Source organism: Anser brachyrhynchus, assembly GCF_964034855.1.
Source record: "Anser brachyrhynchus genome assembly, chromosome: 17".
In the NCBI taxonomy this organism is placed as follows: Eukaryota; Metazoa; Chordata; class Aves; order Anseriformes; family Anatidae; genus Anser; species Anser brachyrhynchus.
Window position 1 is genome coordinate 15013366 of NC_137710.1, and position 13091 is coordinate 15026456.

General features: G+C 49.0%; 1 long non-coding RNA gene across 1 annotated transcript in view; it reads right to left on the reverse strand.

The window, feature by feature from the left end:
• Positions 1-3654: 3654 nt before the first annotated feature.
• LOC308179207 overlaps positions 3655-13091 on the reverse strand; it is an 82430-nt gene continuing 72993 nt past the window's right edge. The window contains exon 3 of the long non-coding RNA XR_013940282.1: positions 3655-3972. This is a non-coding gene — a long non-coding RNA (uncharacterized lncRNA). The remainder of the gene's footprint in view (positions 3973-13091) is intronic.

The window sequence follows — 13091 nt, forward strand, 5'->3', positions numbered from 1 at the left end:
TCCTGCCCTCAGATCGCTTCAGGCTAGGTACCTGACAACTTTGCCCAATTTCCGACGGAGGTACCTGCCTGGGTACCTTCACTTCCCTTCGCTCATCTTGTTTTCCAAAACTTCTGGGCTAGCTCCAAATACACAACTGATTGTCAATACCAGCTGAAGACCCCTCCACGTTACGTCTCTGTCAACCTTGGCCCTACTTTGGACGTAGCTGTATGCCTGCTAGCAACCATCGTTTCCTCCACAAAAGTTTCTCAAAATGTATGCAATTCTGCCTGAGAAACATTTAGCTCTGGGGACCAGCTGCAAAGCCCTTCAGGGTAGGGACACCACAAGTTTGGCCAAGTTTATGCATAACTGTATGCCTGGTAGCTACCCTTGCCTTCTCACCTCGGCATGCTTCTAGAAAAAAGATTTGGCTTCCTCCAACAGAGATTTTTTCTTTGGGGATCCTAAACTCGGATTCCCCTGGGCTAGGTAACAGAGAATTTGGGCTACTTTGGAGGTTGGTACATGCCCGGTAGCATACTTTGCCTCCGCCAGATTGTACTTAGGAAAACGTTTCGCCTCCCTGCGGCTGTTCTGGACAAAAGCACCGTACCCCTCTGGGGTAGCTACCTGAATTTTGGCCAAATTGGGAATTATGTGCATGCCCAGTAGCTACCCGTTCCTCCTCCCAGGCATACTTTCTGAAATGTTTTGGGCCTCTTCCAGAGAGAGAGGGACTTGTGGATTCGGTCCGCAGAACCCTTCAGGATAGGTACCTGAGAACTTGGGCCAATTTTCGACGGAGGTGCATGCCAAGAGGCTTCTGTTGCCTCTGGCTGATCTGGTTTGCCAAAACCTTGTGGCTACCTCCACATACAGATTTACTTTGGGATCCTGCCCTCAGATCGCTTCAGGCTAGGTACCTGACAACTTTGCCCAATTTCCGACAGAGGTACCTGCCTGGGTACCTTCACTTCCCTTCGCTCATCTTCTTTTCCAAAACTTCTGGGCTAGCTCAAATAAACAACTGCTTGTCAATACCAGCTGAAGACCCCTCCACGTTACGTCTCTCTCAACTTTGGCCCTATTTTGGACGTAGCTGCATGCCTGCTAGCTACCTTTGCTTCCTCCACAAAAGCTTCTCAAAATGTATGGGATTCTGCCTGAGACACATTTAGCTCTGGGTACCAGCTGCAAAGCCCTTCAGGGTAGGGACACCACAAGTTTGGTCAAGTTTACAGGGAAGTGTATGCCTGGTAGCCACCCTTGCCTTCTCACCTTGGCATGCTTCTAGAAAAAAGATTTGGCTTCCTCCAACAGAGATTTCTTCTTTGGGCATCCTAAACTCGGATACCTCTGGGCTAGGTAACAGAGAATTTGGGCTACTTTGGAGGTTGGTACATGCCTGGTAGCATACTTTGCCTCCGCCAGACTGTACTTTTGAAAAAGTTTAGCCTCCCTGCAGCAGTTCTGGACAGAAGCAGCGTACCCATCTGGGGTAGCTACCTGAATTTTGGCCAAATTGGGAATTATGTGCATGCCCAGTAGCTACCCGTTCCTCCTCCCAGGCATACTTTCTGAAATGTTTTGGGCCTCTTCCAGAGAGAGAGAGACTTGTGGATTCGGTCCGCAGAACCCTTCAGGCCAGGTACCTGAGATCTTGGGCCAATTTTCGACGGAGGTGCATGCCAAGAGGCTTCTCTTGCCTCCCGCTTATCTTGGTTGCCAAAACTATGTGGCTACCTCCACATACAGATTTACTTTGGGATCCTGCCCTCAGATCGCTTCAGGCTAGGTACCTGACAACTTTGCCCAATTTCCGACGGAGGTACCTGCCTGGGTACCTTCACTTCACTTCCCTTCCCTCATCTTGTTTTCCAAAACTTCTGGGCTAGCTCAAATAAACAACTGCTTGTCAATACCAGCTGAAGACCCCTCCACGTTACGTCTCTCTCAACTTTGGCCCTACTTTGGACGTAACTGCATGCCTGCTAGCGACCTCTGCTTCCTCCACAAAAGTTTCTCAAAATGTATGGGATTCTGCCTGAGACACATTTAGCTCTGGGTACCAGCTGCAAAGCCCTTCAGGGTAGGGACACCACAAGTTTGGACAACTTTATGCATAACTGTATGCCTGGTAGCTACCCTTGCCTTCTCACCTTGGCATACCTCTAGAAAAAAGATTTGGCTTACTCCAACAGAGATTTTTTCTTTGGGCATCCTAAACTCGGATACCTCTGGGCTAGGTAACAGAGAATTTGGGCTAATTTGGAAGTTGGTACATGGCCGGTAGCATACTTTGCTTCCGCCAGACTGTACTTTTGAAAAAGTTTTGCCTCCCTGCGGCAGTTCTGGACAAAAGCAGCATACCCGTCTGGGGTAGCTACCTGAATTTTGGCCAAATTGGGAATTATGTGCATGCCCAGTAGCTACCCGTTCCTCCTCCCAGGCATACTTTCTGAAATGTTTTGGCCTCTTCCAGAGAGAGAGGGACTTGTGGATTCTCACCGCAGAACCCTTCAGGATAGGTACCTGAGATCTTGGGCCAATTTTCGACGGAGGTGCATGCCAAGAGGCTTCTCTTGCCTCTGCCTGATCTGGTTTGCCAAAACCTTGTGGCTACCTCCACATACAGATTTACTTTGGGATCCTGCCCTCAGATCGCTTCAGGCTAGGTACCTGACAACTTTGCCCAATTTGGGACCGAGGTACCTGCCTGGGTACCTTCACTTCCCTTCGCTCATCTTGTTTTCCAAAACTTCTGGGCTAGCTCCAAATAAACAAGTGCTTGTCAATACCAGCTGAAGACCCCTCCACGTTACGTCTCTCTCAACTTTGGCCCTACTTTGGACGTAGCTGCATGCCTGCTAGCAACCATCGCTTCCTCCACAAGAGGTTCTCAAAATGTATGGGATTCTGCCTGAGACACATTTAGCTCTGGGTACCAGCTGCAAAGCCCTTCAGGGTACGGACACCACAAGTTTGGCCAACTTTATGCATAACTGTATGCCTGGTAGCTACCCTTGCCTTCTCACCTCGGCATGCTTCTAGAGAAAAGATTTGGATTCCTCCAACAGAGATTTTTTCTTTGGGGATCCTAAACTCGGATTCCCCTGGGCTAGGTAACAGAGAATTTGGGCTAATTTGGACGTTGGTACATACCCGCTAGCTACCTTTGCCTCTACCACATTGTACTTTTGAAAAAGTTTTGCCTCCCTGCGGCACTTCTCGACAAAAGTAGCGTACCCGTCTAGGGTAGCTACCTGAATTTTGGCCAAATTGGGAATTATCTGCATGCCCAGTAGCTACCCGTTCCTCCTCCCAGGCATACTTTCTGAAATGTTTTGGCCTCTTCCAGAGAGAGAGGGACTTGTGGATTCGGTCCGCAGAACCCTTCAGGCCAGGTACCCGAGAACTTGGGCCAATTTTCGATGGAGGTGCATGCCAAGAGGCTTCTCTTGCCTCCCGCTTATCTTGGTTACCAAAACCTTGTGGCTACCTCCACATACAGATTTACTTTGGGATCCTGCCCTCAGATCGCTTCAGGCTAGGTACCTGACAACTTTGCCCAATTTGGGACCGAGGTACCTGCCTGGGTACCTTCACTTCCCTTCCCTCATCTTGTTTTCCAAAACTTCTGGGCTAGCTCCAAATAAACAAGTGCTTGTCAATACCAGCTGAAGACCCCTCCACGTTACGTCTCTCTCAACTTTGGCCCTACTTTGGACGTAGCTGCATGCCTGCTAGCTACCTCTGCTTCCTCCACAAGAGGTTCTCAAAATGTATGGGATTCTGCCTGAGACACATTTAGCTCTGGGTACCAGCTGCAAAGCCCTTCAGGGTAGGGACACCACAAGTTTGGCCAAGTTTATGCATAACTGTATGCCTGGTAGCTACCCTTGCCTTCTCACCTTGGCATGCTTCTAGAAAAAAGATTTGGCTTCCTCCAACAGAGATTTTTTCTTTGGGGATCCTAAACTCGGATACCTCTGGGCTAGGTAACAGAGAATTTGGGCTACTTTGGAGGTTGGTACATGCCCAGTAGAATACTTTGCCTCCGCCAGATGGTACTTAGGAAAACGTTTCGCCTCCCTGCGGCTGCTCTGGACAAAAGCAGCGTACCCGTCTGGGGTAGGTACAGGAATTTTGTCCAAATTGGGAATTATGTGCATGCCCAGTAGCTACCCGTTCCTCCTCCCAGGCATACTTTCTGAAATGTTTTGGCCTCTTCCAGAGAGAGAGGGACTTGTGGATTCGGTCCGCAGAACCCTTCAGGCCAGGTACCCGAGAACTTGGGCCAATTTTCGACGGAGGTGCATGCGAAAAGGCTTCTCTTACCTCCCGCTTATCTTGGTTGCCAAAACCTTGTGGCTACCTCCACATACAGATTTACTTTGGGATCCTCTCCTCAGATCGCTTCAGGCTAGGTACCTGACAACTTTGCCCAATTTCCGACAGAGGTACCTGCCTGGGTACCTTCACTTCCCTTCCCTCATCTTGTTTTCCAAAACTTCTGGGCTAGCTCCAAATAAACAACTGCTTGTCAATACCAGCTGAAGACCCCTCCACGTTACGTCTCTCTCAACTTTGGCCCTACTTTGGACGTAGCTGCATGTGTGTTAGCTACCATCGCTTCCTCCACAAAAGTTTCTCAAAATGTATGGGATTCTGCCTGAGACACTTTTAGCTCTGGGGACCAGCTGCAAAGCCCTTCAGGGTAGGGACACCACAAATTTGGTCAAGTTTAAAGGGAAGTGTATGCCTGGTAGCTACCCTTGCCTTCTCACCTCGGCATGCTTCTAAAAAAAAGGTTTGGCTTCCTCCAAAAGAGATTTTTTTGTTTGAGGATCCTAAACCCGGATCCCTCTGGGCTAGGTAACAGAGAATTCTGGCTACTTTGGAGGTTTTTACATGCCCGCTAGCTACCTTTGCCTCCACCACATTGTAGTTTGGGAAAATTTTGCCTTACCTGCATTACTTCTGGAAAAGCAGCTTACCTGTCTGGTATTTGTTACCTGCCTGTGTCTGCATGTCCTGTAGCTCTCACGGATTACCTCAAATTGCACGGAGGTTCCCCACTTTTTTCTCCATTTGTTGAGGTCTGCTCCTGTTTGACCCTTAAGGCTCTTTCCAAGCATCTCTTCGAGCCTTTCCTTTTGGCATTCTCTGAACACAGCTGAAACCTCGGCTTGCTGCCTCAAACTCCTCCAAGGCTGTTGCTCTAATTCCTTTGTGTCCATCGGTGTACGTTCCCAACCCTGCAGCAATGGAATGGAGAGTTTTTGTTTGATTTTGTTTTGTCTGGTTGTTTCTTTTCATTATGACCTTTTCTTTCTTTGGTCTTTCCTTCAATCCTACCACTTTTGTTAGTTTGAATCCTCCTCTTAGTTTTGTTGTTTCTTTGCTTTTTTCAGACATCAGCACCCCACCCCATTTTCCCTGTGCACTGCCTCCCTCATAGAATCCTACAATGCCTGGGGTTGGAAGGGACCTTAAAGACCATCCAGCTCGAGCCCACCTGCACTGGTGCCCCAGGACCCTGTTGGGAGCCGCACGTCTGGGCTGGGGCCAGCTCTGCCTTGGGGGTGACTGAGGCTGTGCCTGTCAGCCCTGCACTGGGACATGGCGGTTGCCTAGCACCACTCCGGGTCACAATATGCACTGCCCCTCACAGCACAGGGCTGCCATGTGGTCACGGTCCCTGTCCTTGGCTTCCCAAGGAGCTGCGTCCCCATGCTTGGTCCTGAGCGAGGTGCTGCATGTGCGAGTCCAGGAGTCCCCAAGTGCCACAGGGTGGACTTCTCTCTCTTTCCCCTGGAGATGAACACTCTCTTTTGGTTCCACCATACCTCTGCCCCTGAGAAGCTCCGCAGCCAGGACGTCCATGGCCCAGCTCTCTCAAGCTCACGGCTGGGCTGTCCTGCCTCAGGGGGTCCTGACAGGTGCCTGGAGCACACTGGAAAAGTTGGGCCTACATGCCTTAGTTCTGAACAAAAGCAGCATACCCAGGCTGTGACAAACCCTCTTTGGGCATCAGAACAGAATCTTGAAGTCTGCGGTGCCCAAAGTGAAACCTTTTTCTTCACTCCTTATAAAATAAACATTAAAGTTAACTCTTAAGGAGATAATGAGATTAAGGAAGTACATACTAAACATAGAAGACTATAATTCGCAACTTTTTGCCCAAAATATGCTCATTGTCATCCCAGGGTGGGACAGATAAGCTTAGGATATAAAAGTGTTAGGAGGTAGTGGTAAAGAAGTTAATGACAGCAAAACCCTAGAGTGAGGAAAAAAGGGAGAGCTGGGGGGTTGGGGGGGAGAAGAAAAATTGAAAACCTACAAGAGGCAGTCGATGTTCTGTGCTCCTTCTCCACCAAGACAGGGACACCTCCTTGGTAAGCTCTGCACCTTCACCTTCACTTTGGTGAGGAATACCTGCGATAGCATTTATACGTTAAATAAACATATTAACTGCCTATTGGGTTAGGGGCATAGATTCATTTTACCTGCCTATCGGGTCAGTGGAATAGACCCACAAGAAAGAGGACAATCCCTTCTCATGAAGACCTCAGGGTTCTCCCACTTGGCTGCATCTGTTCAAAAACCAGCCTGCATACAAGCAATGCAGGAGAAGGATCTCACGGAGAACCCCAAGGCTAGCCCTGATTGATCTGGCAAGGTTAACTCCCCCTTATGTGTAGCCTCCAACAGAGATTTTTTCTTTGGGGATCCTAAACTCGGATTCCCCTGGGCTAGGTAACAGAATTTTGGCTAATTTAGACATTGGTACATGCCCGCTAGCTACCTTTCCCTCTGCCACATTGTACTTTTGAAAACGTTTCGCCTCCCTGCGGCTGTTCTGGACAAAAGCAGCGTACCCGTCTGGGGTAGCTACCTAAATTTTGGCCAAATTGGGAATTATGTGCATGCCCAGTAGCTACCCGTTCCTCCTCCCAGGCATACTTTCTGAAATGTTTTGGCCTCTTCCAGAGAGAGAGGGACTTGTGGATTCGGTCCGCAGAATCCTACAAGCTGGGTACCTGAGAACTTGGGCCTATTTTCAACGGAGGTGCATGCCAAGAGGCTTCTGTTGCCTCTGGCTGATCTGGTTTGCCAAAACCTTGTGGCTACCTCCACATACAGATTTACTTTGGGATCCTGCCCTCAGATCGCTTCAGGCTAGGTACCTGACAACTTTGCCCAATTTCCGACGGAGGTACCTGCCTGGGTACCTTCACTTCCCTTCCCTCATCTTGTTTTCCAAAACTTTGGGGCTAGCTCCAAATTAACAACTGCTTGTCAATACCAGCTGAAGACCCCTCCACGTTACGTCTCTCTCAACTTTGGCCCTACTTTGGACGTAGCTGCATGCATGCTAGCTACCTTTGCTTCCTCCACAAAAGCTTCTCAAAATGTATGGGATTCTGCCTGAGACACATTTAGCTCTGGGTACCAGCTGCAAAGCCCTTCAGGGTAGGGACACCACAAATTTGGCCAAGTTTAAAGGGAAGTGTATGCCTGGTAGCTACCCTTGCCTTCTCACCTTGGCATGCTTCTAGAAAAAAGATTTGGCTTCCTCCAACAGAGATTTTTTCTTTGGGGATCCTAAACTCGGATTCCTCTGGGCTAGGTAACAGAGAATTTGGGCTAATTTGGAGGTTGGTATGTGCCCGGTAGCATACTATGCCTCCGCCAGATTGTACTTAGGAAAACGTTTCGCCTCCCTGCAGAGGTTCTGGATAAAAGCAGTGTACCCGTCTGGGGTAGCTACCTGAATTTTGGCCAAATTGGGAATTATGCACATGCCCAGTAGCTCTCTGTTCCTCCTCCCAGGCATACTTTCTGAAATGTTTTGGGCCTCTTCCAGAGAGAGAGGGACTTGTGGATTCGGTCCGCAGAACCCTTCTGGCTAGGTACCTGAGAACTTGGGCCAATTTTCGACGGAGGTGCATGCCAAGAGGCTTCTCTTGCCTCCCGCTTATCTTGGTTACCAAAACCTTGTGGCTACCTCCACATACAGATTTACTTTGGGATCCTGCCCTCAGATCGCTTCAGGCTAGGTACCTGACAACTTTGCCCAATTTCCGACGGAGGTACCTGCCTGGGTACCTTCACTTCCCTTCGCTCATCTTGTTTTCCAAAACTTCTGGGCTAGCTCCAAATACACAACTGCTTGTCAATACCAGCTGAAGACCCCTCCACGTTACGTCTCTGTCAACCTTGGCCCTACTTTGGACGTAGCTGTATGCCTGCTAGCAACCATCGTTTCCTCCACAAAAGTTTCTCAAAATGTATGCAATTCTGCCTGAGAAACATTTAGCTCTGGGGACCAGCTGCAAAGCCCTTCAGGGTAGGGACACCACAAGTTTGGCCAAGTTTATGCATAACTGTATGCCTGGTAGCTACCCTTGCCTTCTCACCTCGGCATGCTTCTGCAAAAGATTTGGCTTTCTCCAACAGGGATTTTTTTCTTTGGGGATCCTAAACTCGGATTCCCCTGGGCTAGGTAACAGAGAATTTGGGATAGTTTGGAGGTTTTTACATGCCCGCTAGCAACCTTTGCCTCCGCCACATTGTACTTTTGAAAAAGTTTCACCTCCCTGCGGCAGTTCTGGACAAAAGCAGCGTACCCTTCTGGGGTAGCTACAGGAATTTTGGCCAAATTGGGAATTATGTGCATGCCCAGTAGCTACCCGTTCCTCCTCCCAGGCATACTTTCTGAAATGTTTTGGCCTCTTCGAGAGAGAGAGGGACTTGTGAATTCTCACCGCAGAACCCTTCAGGCTAGTAACCCAAGAACTAGGGCCAATTTTCGACGGAGGTGCATGCCAAGAGGCTTCTCTTGCCTCCCGCTTATCTTGGTTACCAAAACCTTGTGGCTACCTCCACATACAGATTTACTTTGGGATCCTGCCCTCGAATCGCTTCAGGCTAGGTACCTGAAAACTTTGCCCAATTTGGGACCGTGGTACCTGCCTGGGTACCTTCACTTCCCTTCGCTCATCTTGTTTTCCAAAACTTCTGGGCTAGCTCCAAATAAACAACTGCTTGTCAATACCAGCTGAAAACCCCTCCACGTTACGTCTCTCTCAACTTTGGCCCTACTTTGGACGTAGCTGCATGCCTGCTAGCAACCATCGCTTCCTCCACAAAAGCTTCTCAAAATGTATGGGATTCTGCCTGAGACACATTTAGCTCTGGGTACCAGCTGCAAAGCCCTTCAGGGTAGGGACACCACAAGTTTGGCCAAGTTTATGCATAACTGTATGCCTGGTAGCTACCCTTGCCTTCTCACCTCGGCATGCTTCTTCAAAAGATTTGGCTTTCTCCAACAGAGATTTTTTCTTTGGGGATCCTAAACTCGGATTCCTCTGGGCTAGGTAACAGAGAATTTGGGCTACTTTGGAGGTTGGTACATGCCTGGTAGCATATTTTTGCCTCCGCCGGATTGTACTTAGGAAAACGTTTTGCCTCCCTGCGGCTGTTCTGGAGAAAAGCAGCGTACCCGTCTGGGGTAGCTACCTGAATTTTGGCCAAATTGGGAATTATGTGCATGCCCAGTAGCTACCCGTTCCTCCTCCCAGGCATACTTTCTGAAATGTTTTGGCCTCTTCCAGAGAGAGAGGGACTTGTGAATTCGGTCCACAGAACCCTTCAGGCTAGGTACCTGAGAACTTTGCCCAATTTGGGATGGAGGTGCATGCGAAAAGGCTTCTCTTGCCTCCCGCTTATCTTGGTTGTTAGAACTTTGTGGCTACCTCCACATACAGATTTACTTTGGGATCCTCTCCTCAGATCGCTTCAGGCTAGGTACCTGACAACTTTGCCCAATTTCCGACGGAGGTACCTGCCTGGGTACCTTCACTTCCCTTCCCTCATCTTGTTTTCCAAAACTTCGGGGCTAGCTCCAAATAAACAAGTGCTTGTCAATACCAGCTGAAGACCCCTCCACGTTACGTCTCTCTCAACTTTGGCCCTACTTTGGACGTAGCTGCATGTGTGTTAGCTACCATCGCTTCCTCCACAAAAGTTTCTCAAAATGTATGGGATTCTGCCTGAGACACTTTTAGCTCTGGGTACCAGCTGCAAAGCCCTTCAGGGTAGGGACACCACAAGTTTGGCCAAGTTTATGCATAACTGTATGCCTGGTAGCTACCCTTGCCTTCTCACCTCGGCATGCTTCTAAAAAAAAGGTTTGGCTTCCTCCAAAAGAGATTTTTTTGTTTGAGGATCCTAAACCCGGATCCCTCTGGGCTAGGTAACAGAGAATTCTGGCTACTTTGGAGGTTTTTACATGCCCGCTAGCTACCTTTGCCTCCACCACATTGTACTTTGGGAAAATTTTGCCTTACCTGCATTACTTCTGGAAAAGCAGCTTACCTGTCTGGTATTTGTTACCTGCCTGTGTCTGCATGTCCTGTAGCTCTCACGGATTACCTCAAATTGCACGGAGGTTCCCCACTTTTTTCTCCATTTGTTGAGGTCTGCTCCTGTTTGACCCTTAAGGCTCTTTCCAAGCATCTCTTCGAGCCTTTCCTTTTGGCATTCTCTGAACACAGCTGAAACCTCGGCTTGCTGCCTCAAACTCCTCCAAGGCTGTTGCTCTAATTCCTTTGTGTCCATCGGTGTACGTTCCCAACCCTGCAGCAATGGAATGGAGAGTTTTTGTTTGATTTTGTTTTGTCTGGTTGTTTCTTTTCATTATGACCTTTTCTTTCTTTGGTCTTTCCTTCAATCCTACCACTTTTGTTAGTTTGAATCCTCCTCTTAGTTTTGTTGTTTCTTTGCTTTTTTCAGACATCAGCACCCCACCCCATATTCCTTGTGCACCGCCTCCCTCATAGAATCCTACAATGCCTGGGGTTGGAAGGGACCTTAAAGACCATCCAGCTCGAGCCCACCTGCACTGGTGCCCCAGGACGCTGTTGGGAGCCGCACGTCTGGGCTGGGGCCAGCTCTGCCTTGGGGGTGACTGAGGCTGTGCCTGTCAGCCCTGCACTGGGACATGGCGGTTGCCTAGCACCACTCTGGGTCACAATATGCACTGCCCCTCACAGCACAGGGCTGCCATGTGGTCACGGTCCCTGTCCTTGGCTTCCCAAGGAGCTGCGTCCCCATGCTTGGTCCTGAGTGAGGTGCTGCATGTGCGAGTCCAGGAGTCCCCAAGTGCCACAGGGCGGACTTCTCTCTCTTTCCCCTGGAGATGAACACTCTCTTTTGGTTCCACCATACCTCTGCCCCTGAGAAGCTCCGCAGCCAGGACGTCCATGGCCCAGCTCTCTCAAGCTCACGGCTGGGCTGTCCTGCCTCAGGGGGTCCTGACAGGTGCCTGGAGCACACTGGAAAAGTTGGGCCTACATGCCTTAGTTCTGAACAAAAGCAGCATACCCAGGCTGTGCCAAACCCTCTTTGGGCATCAGAACAGAATCTTGAAGTCTGCGGTGCCCAAAGTGAAACCTTTTTCTTCACTCCTTATAAAATAAACATTAAAGTTAACTCTTAAGGAGATAATGAGATTAAGGAAGTACATACTAAACATAGAAGACTATAATTCGCAACTTTTTGCCCAAAATATGCTCATTGTCATCCCAGGGTGGGACAGATAAGCTTAGGATATAAAAGTGTTAGGAGGTAGTGGTAAAGAAGTTAATGACAGCAAAACCCTAGAGTGAGGAAAAAAGGGAGAGCTGGGGGGTTGGCGGGGAGAAGAAAAATTGAAAACCTACAAGAGGCAGTCGATGTTCTGTGCTCCTTCTCCACCAAGACAGGGACACCTCCTTGGTAAGCTCTGCACCTTCACCTTCACTTTGGTGAGGAATACCTGCGATAGCATTTATACGTTAAATAAACATATTAACTGCCTATTGGGTTAGGGGCATAGATTCATTTTACCTGCCTATCGGGTCAGTGGAATAGACCCACAAGAAAGAGGACAATCCCTTCTCATGAAGACCTCAGGGTTCTCCCACTTGGCTGCATCTGTTCAAAAACCAGCCTGCATACAAGCAATGCAGGAGAAGGATCTCACGGAGAACCCCAAGGCTAGCCCTGATTGATCTGGCAAGGTTAACTCCCCCTTATCTGTAGCCTCCAACAGAGATTTTTTCTTTGGGGATCCTAAACTCGGATTCCCCTGGGCTAGGTAACAGAATTTTGGCTAATTTAGACATTGGTACATGCCCGCTAGCTACCTTTCCCTCTGCCACATTGTACTTTTGAAAACGTTTCGCCTCCCTGCGGCTGTTCTGGACAAAAGCAGCGTACCCGTCTGGGGTAGCTACCTAAATTTTGGCCAAATTGGGAATTATGTGCATGCCCAGTAGCTACCCGTTCCTCCTCCCAGGCATACTTTCTGAAATGTTTTGGCCTCTTCCAGAGAGAGAGGGACTTGTGGATTCGGTCCGCAGAATCCTACAAGCTGGGTACCTGAGAACTTGGGCCTATTTTCAACGGAGGTGCATGCCAAGAGGCTTCTGTTGCCTCTGGCTGATCTGGTTTGCCAAAACCTTGTGGCTACCTCCACATACAGATTTACTTTGGGATCCTGCCCTCAGATCGCTTCAGGCTAGGTACCTGACAACTTTGCCCAATTTCCGACGGAGGTACCTGCCTGGGTACCTTCACTTCCCTTCCCTCATCTTGTTTTCCAAAACTTTGGGGCTAGCTCCAAATTAACAACTGCTTGTCAATAGCAGCTGAAGACCCCTCCACGTTACGTCTCTCTCAACTTTGGCCCTACTTTGGACGTAGCTGCATGCATGCTAGCAACCATCGCTTCCTCCACAAAAGCTTCTCAAAATGTATGGGATTCTGCCTGAGACACATTTAGCTCTGGGTACCAGCTGCAAAGCCCTTCAGGGTAGGGACACCACAAATTTGGCCAAGTTTAAAGGGAAGTGTATGCCTGGTAGCTACCCTTGCCTTCTCACCTTGGCATGCTTGTAGAAAAAAGATTTGGCTTCCTCCAACAGAGATTTTTTCTTTGGGGATCCTAAACTCGGATTCCTCTGGGCTAGGTAACAGAGAATTTGGGCTAATTTGGAGGTTGGTATGTGCCCGGTAGCATACTATGCCTCCGCCAGATTGTACTTAGGAAAACGTTT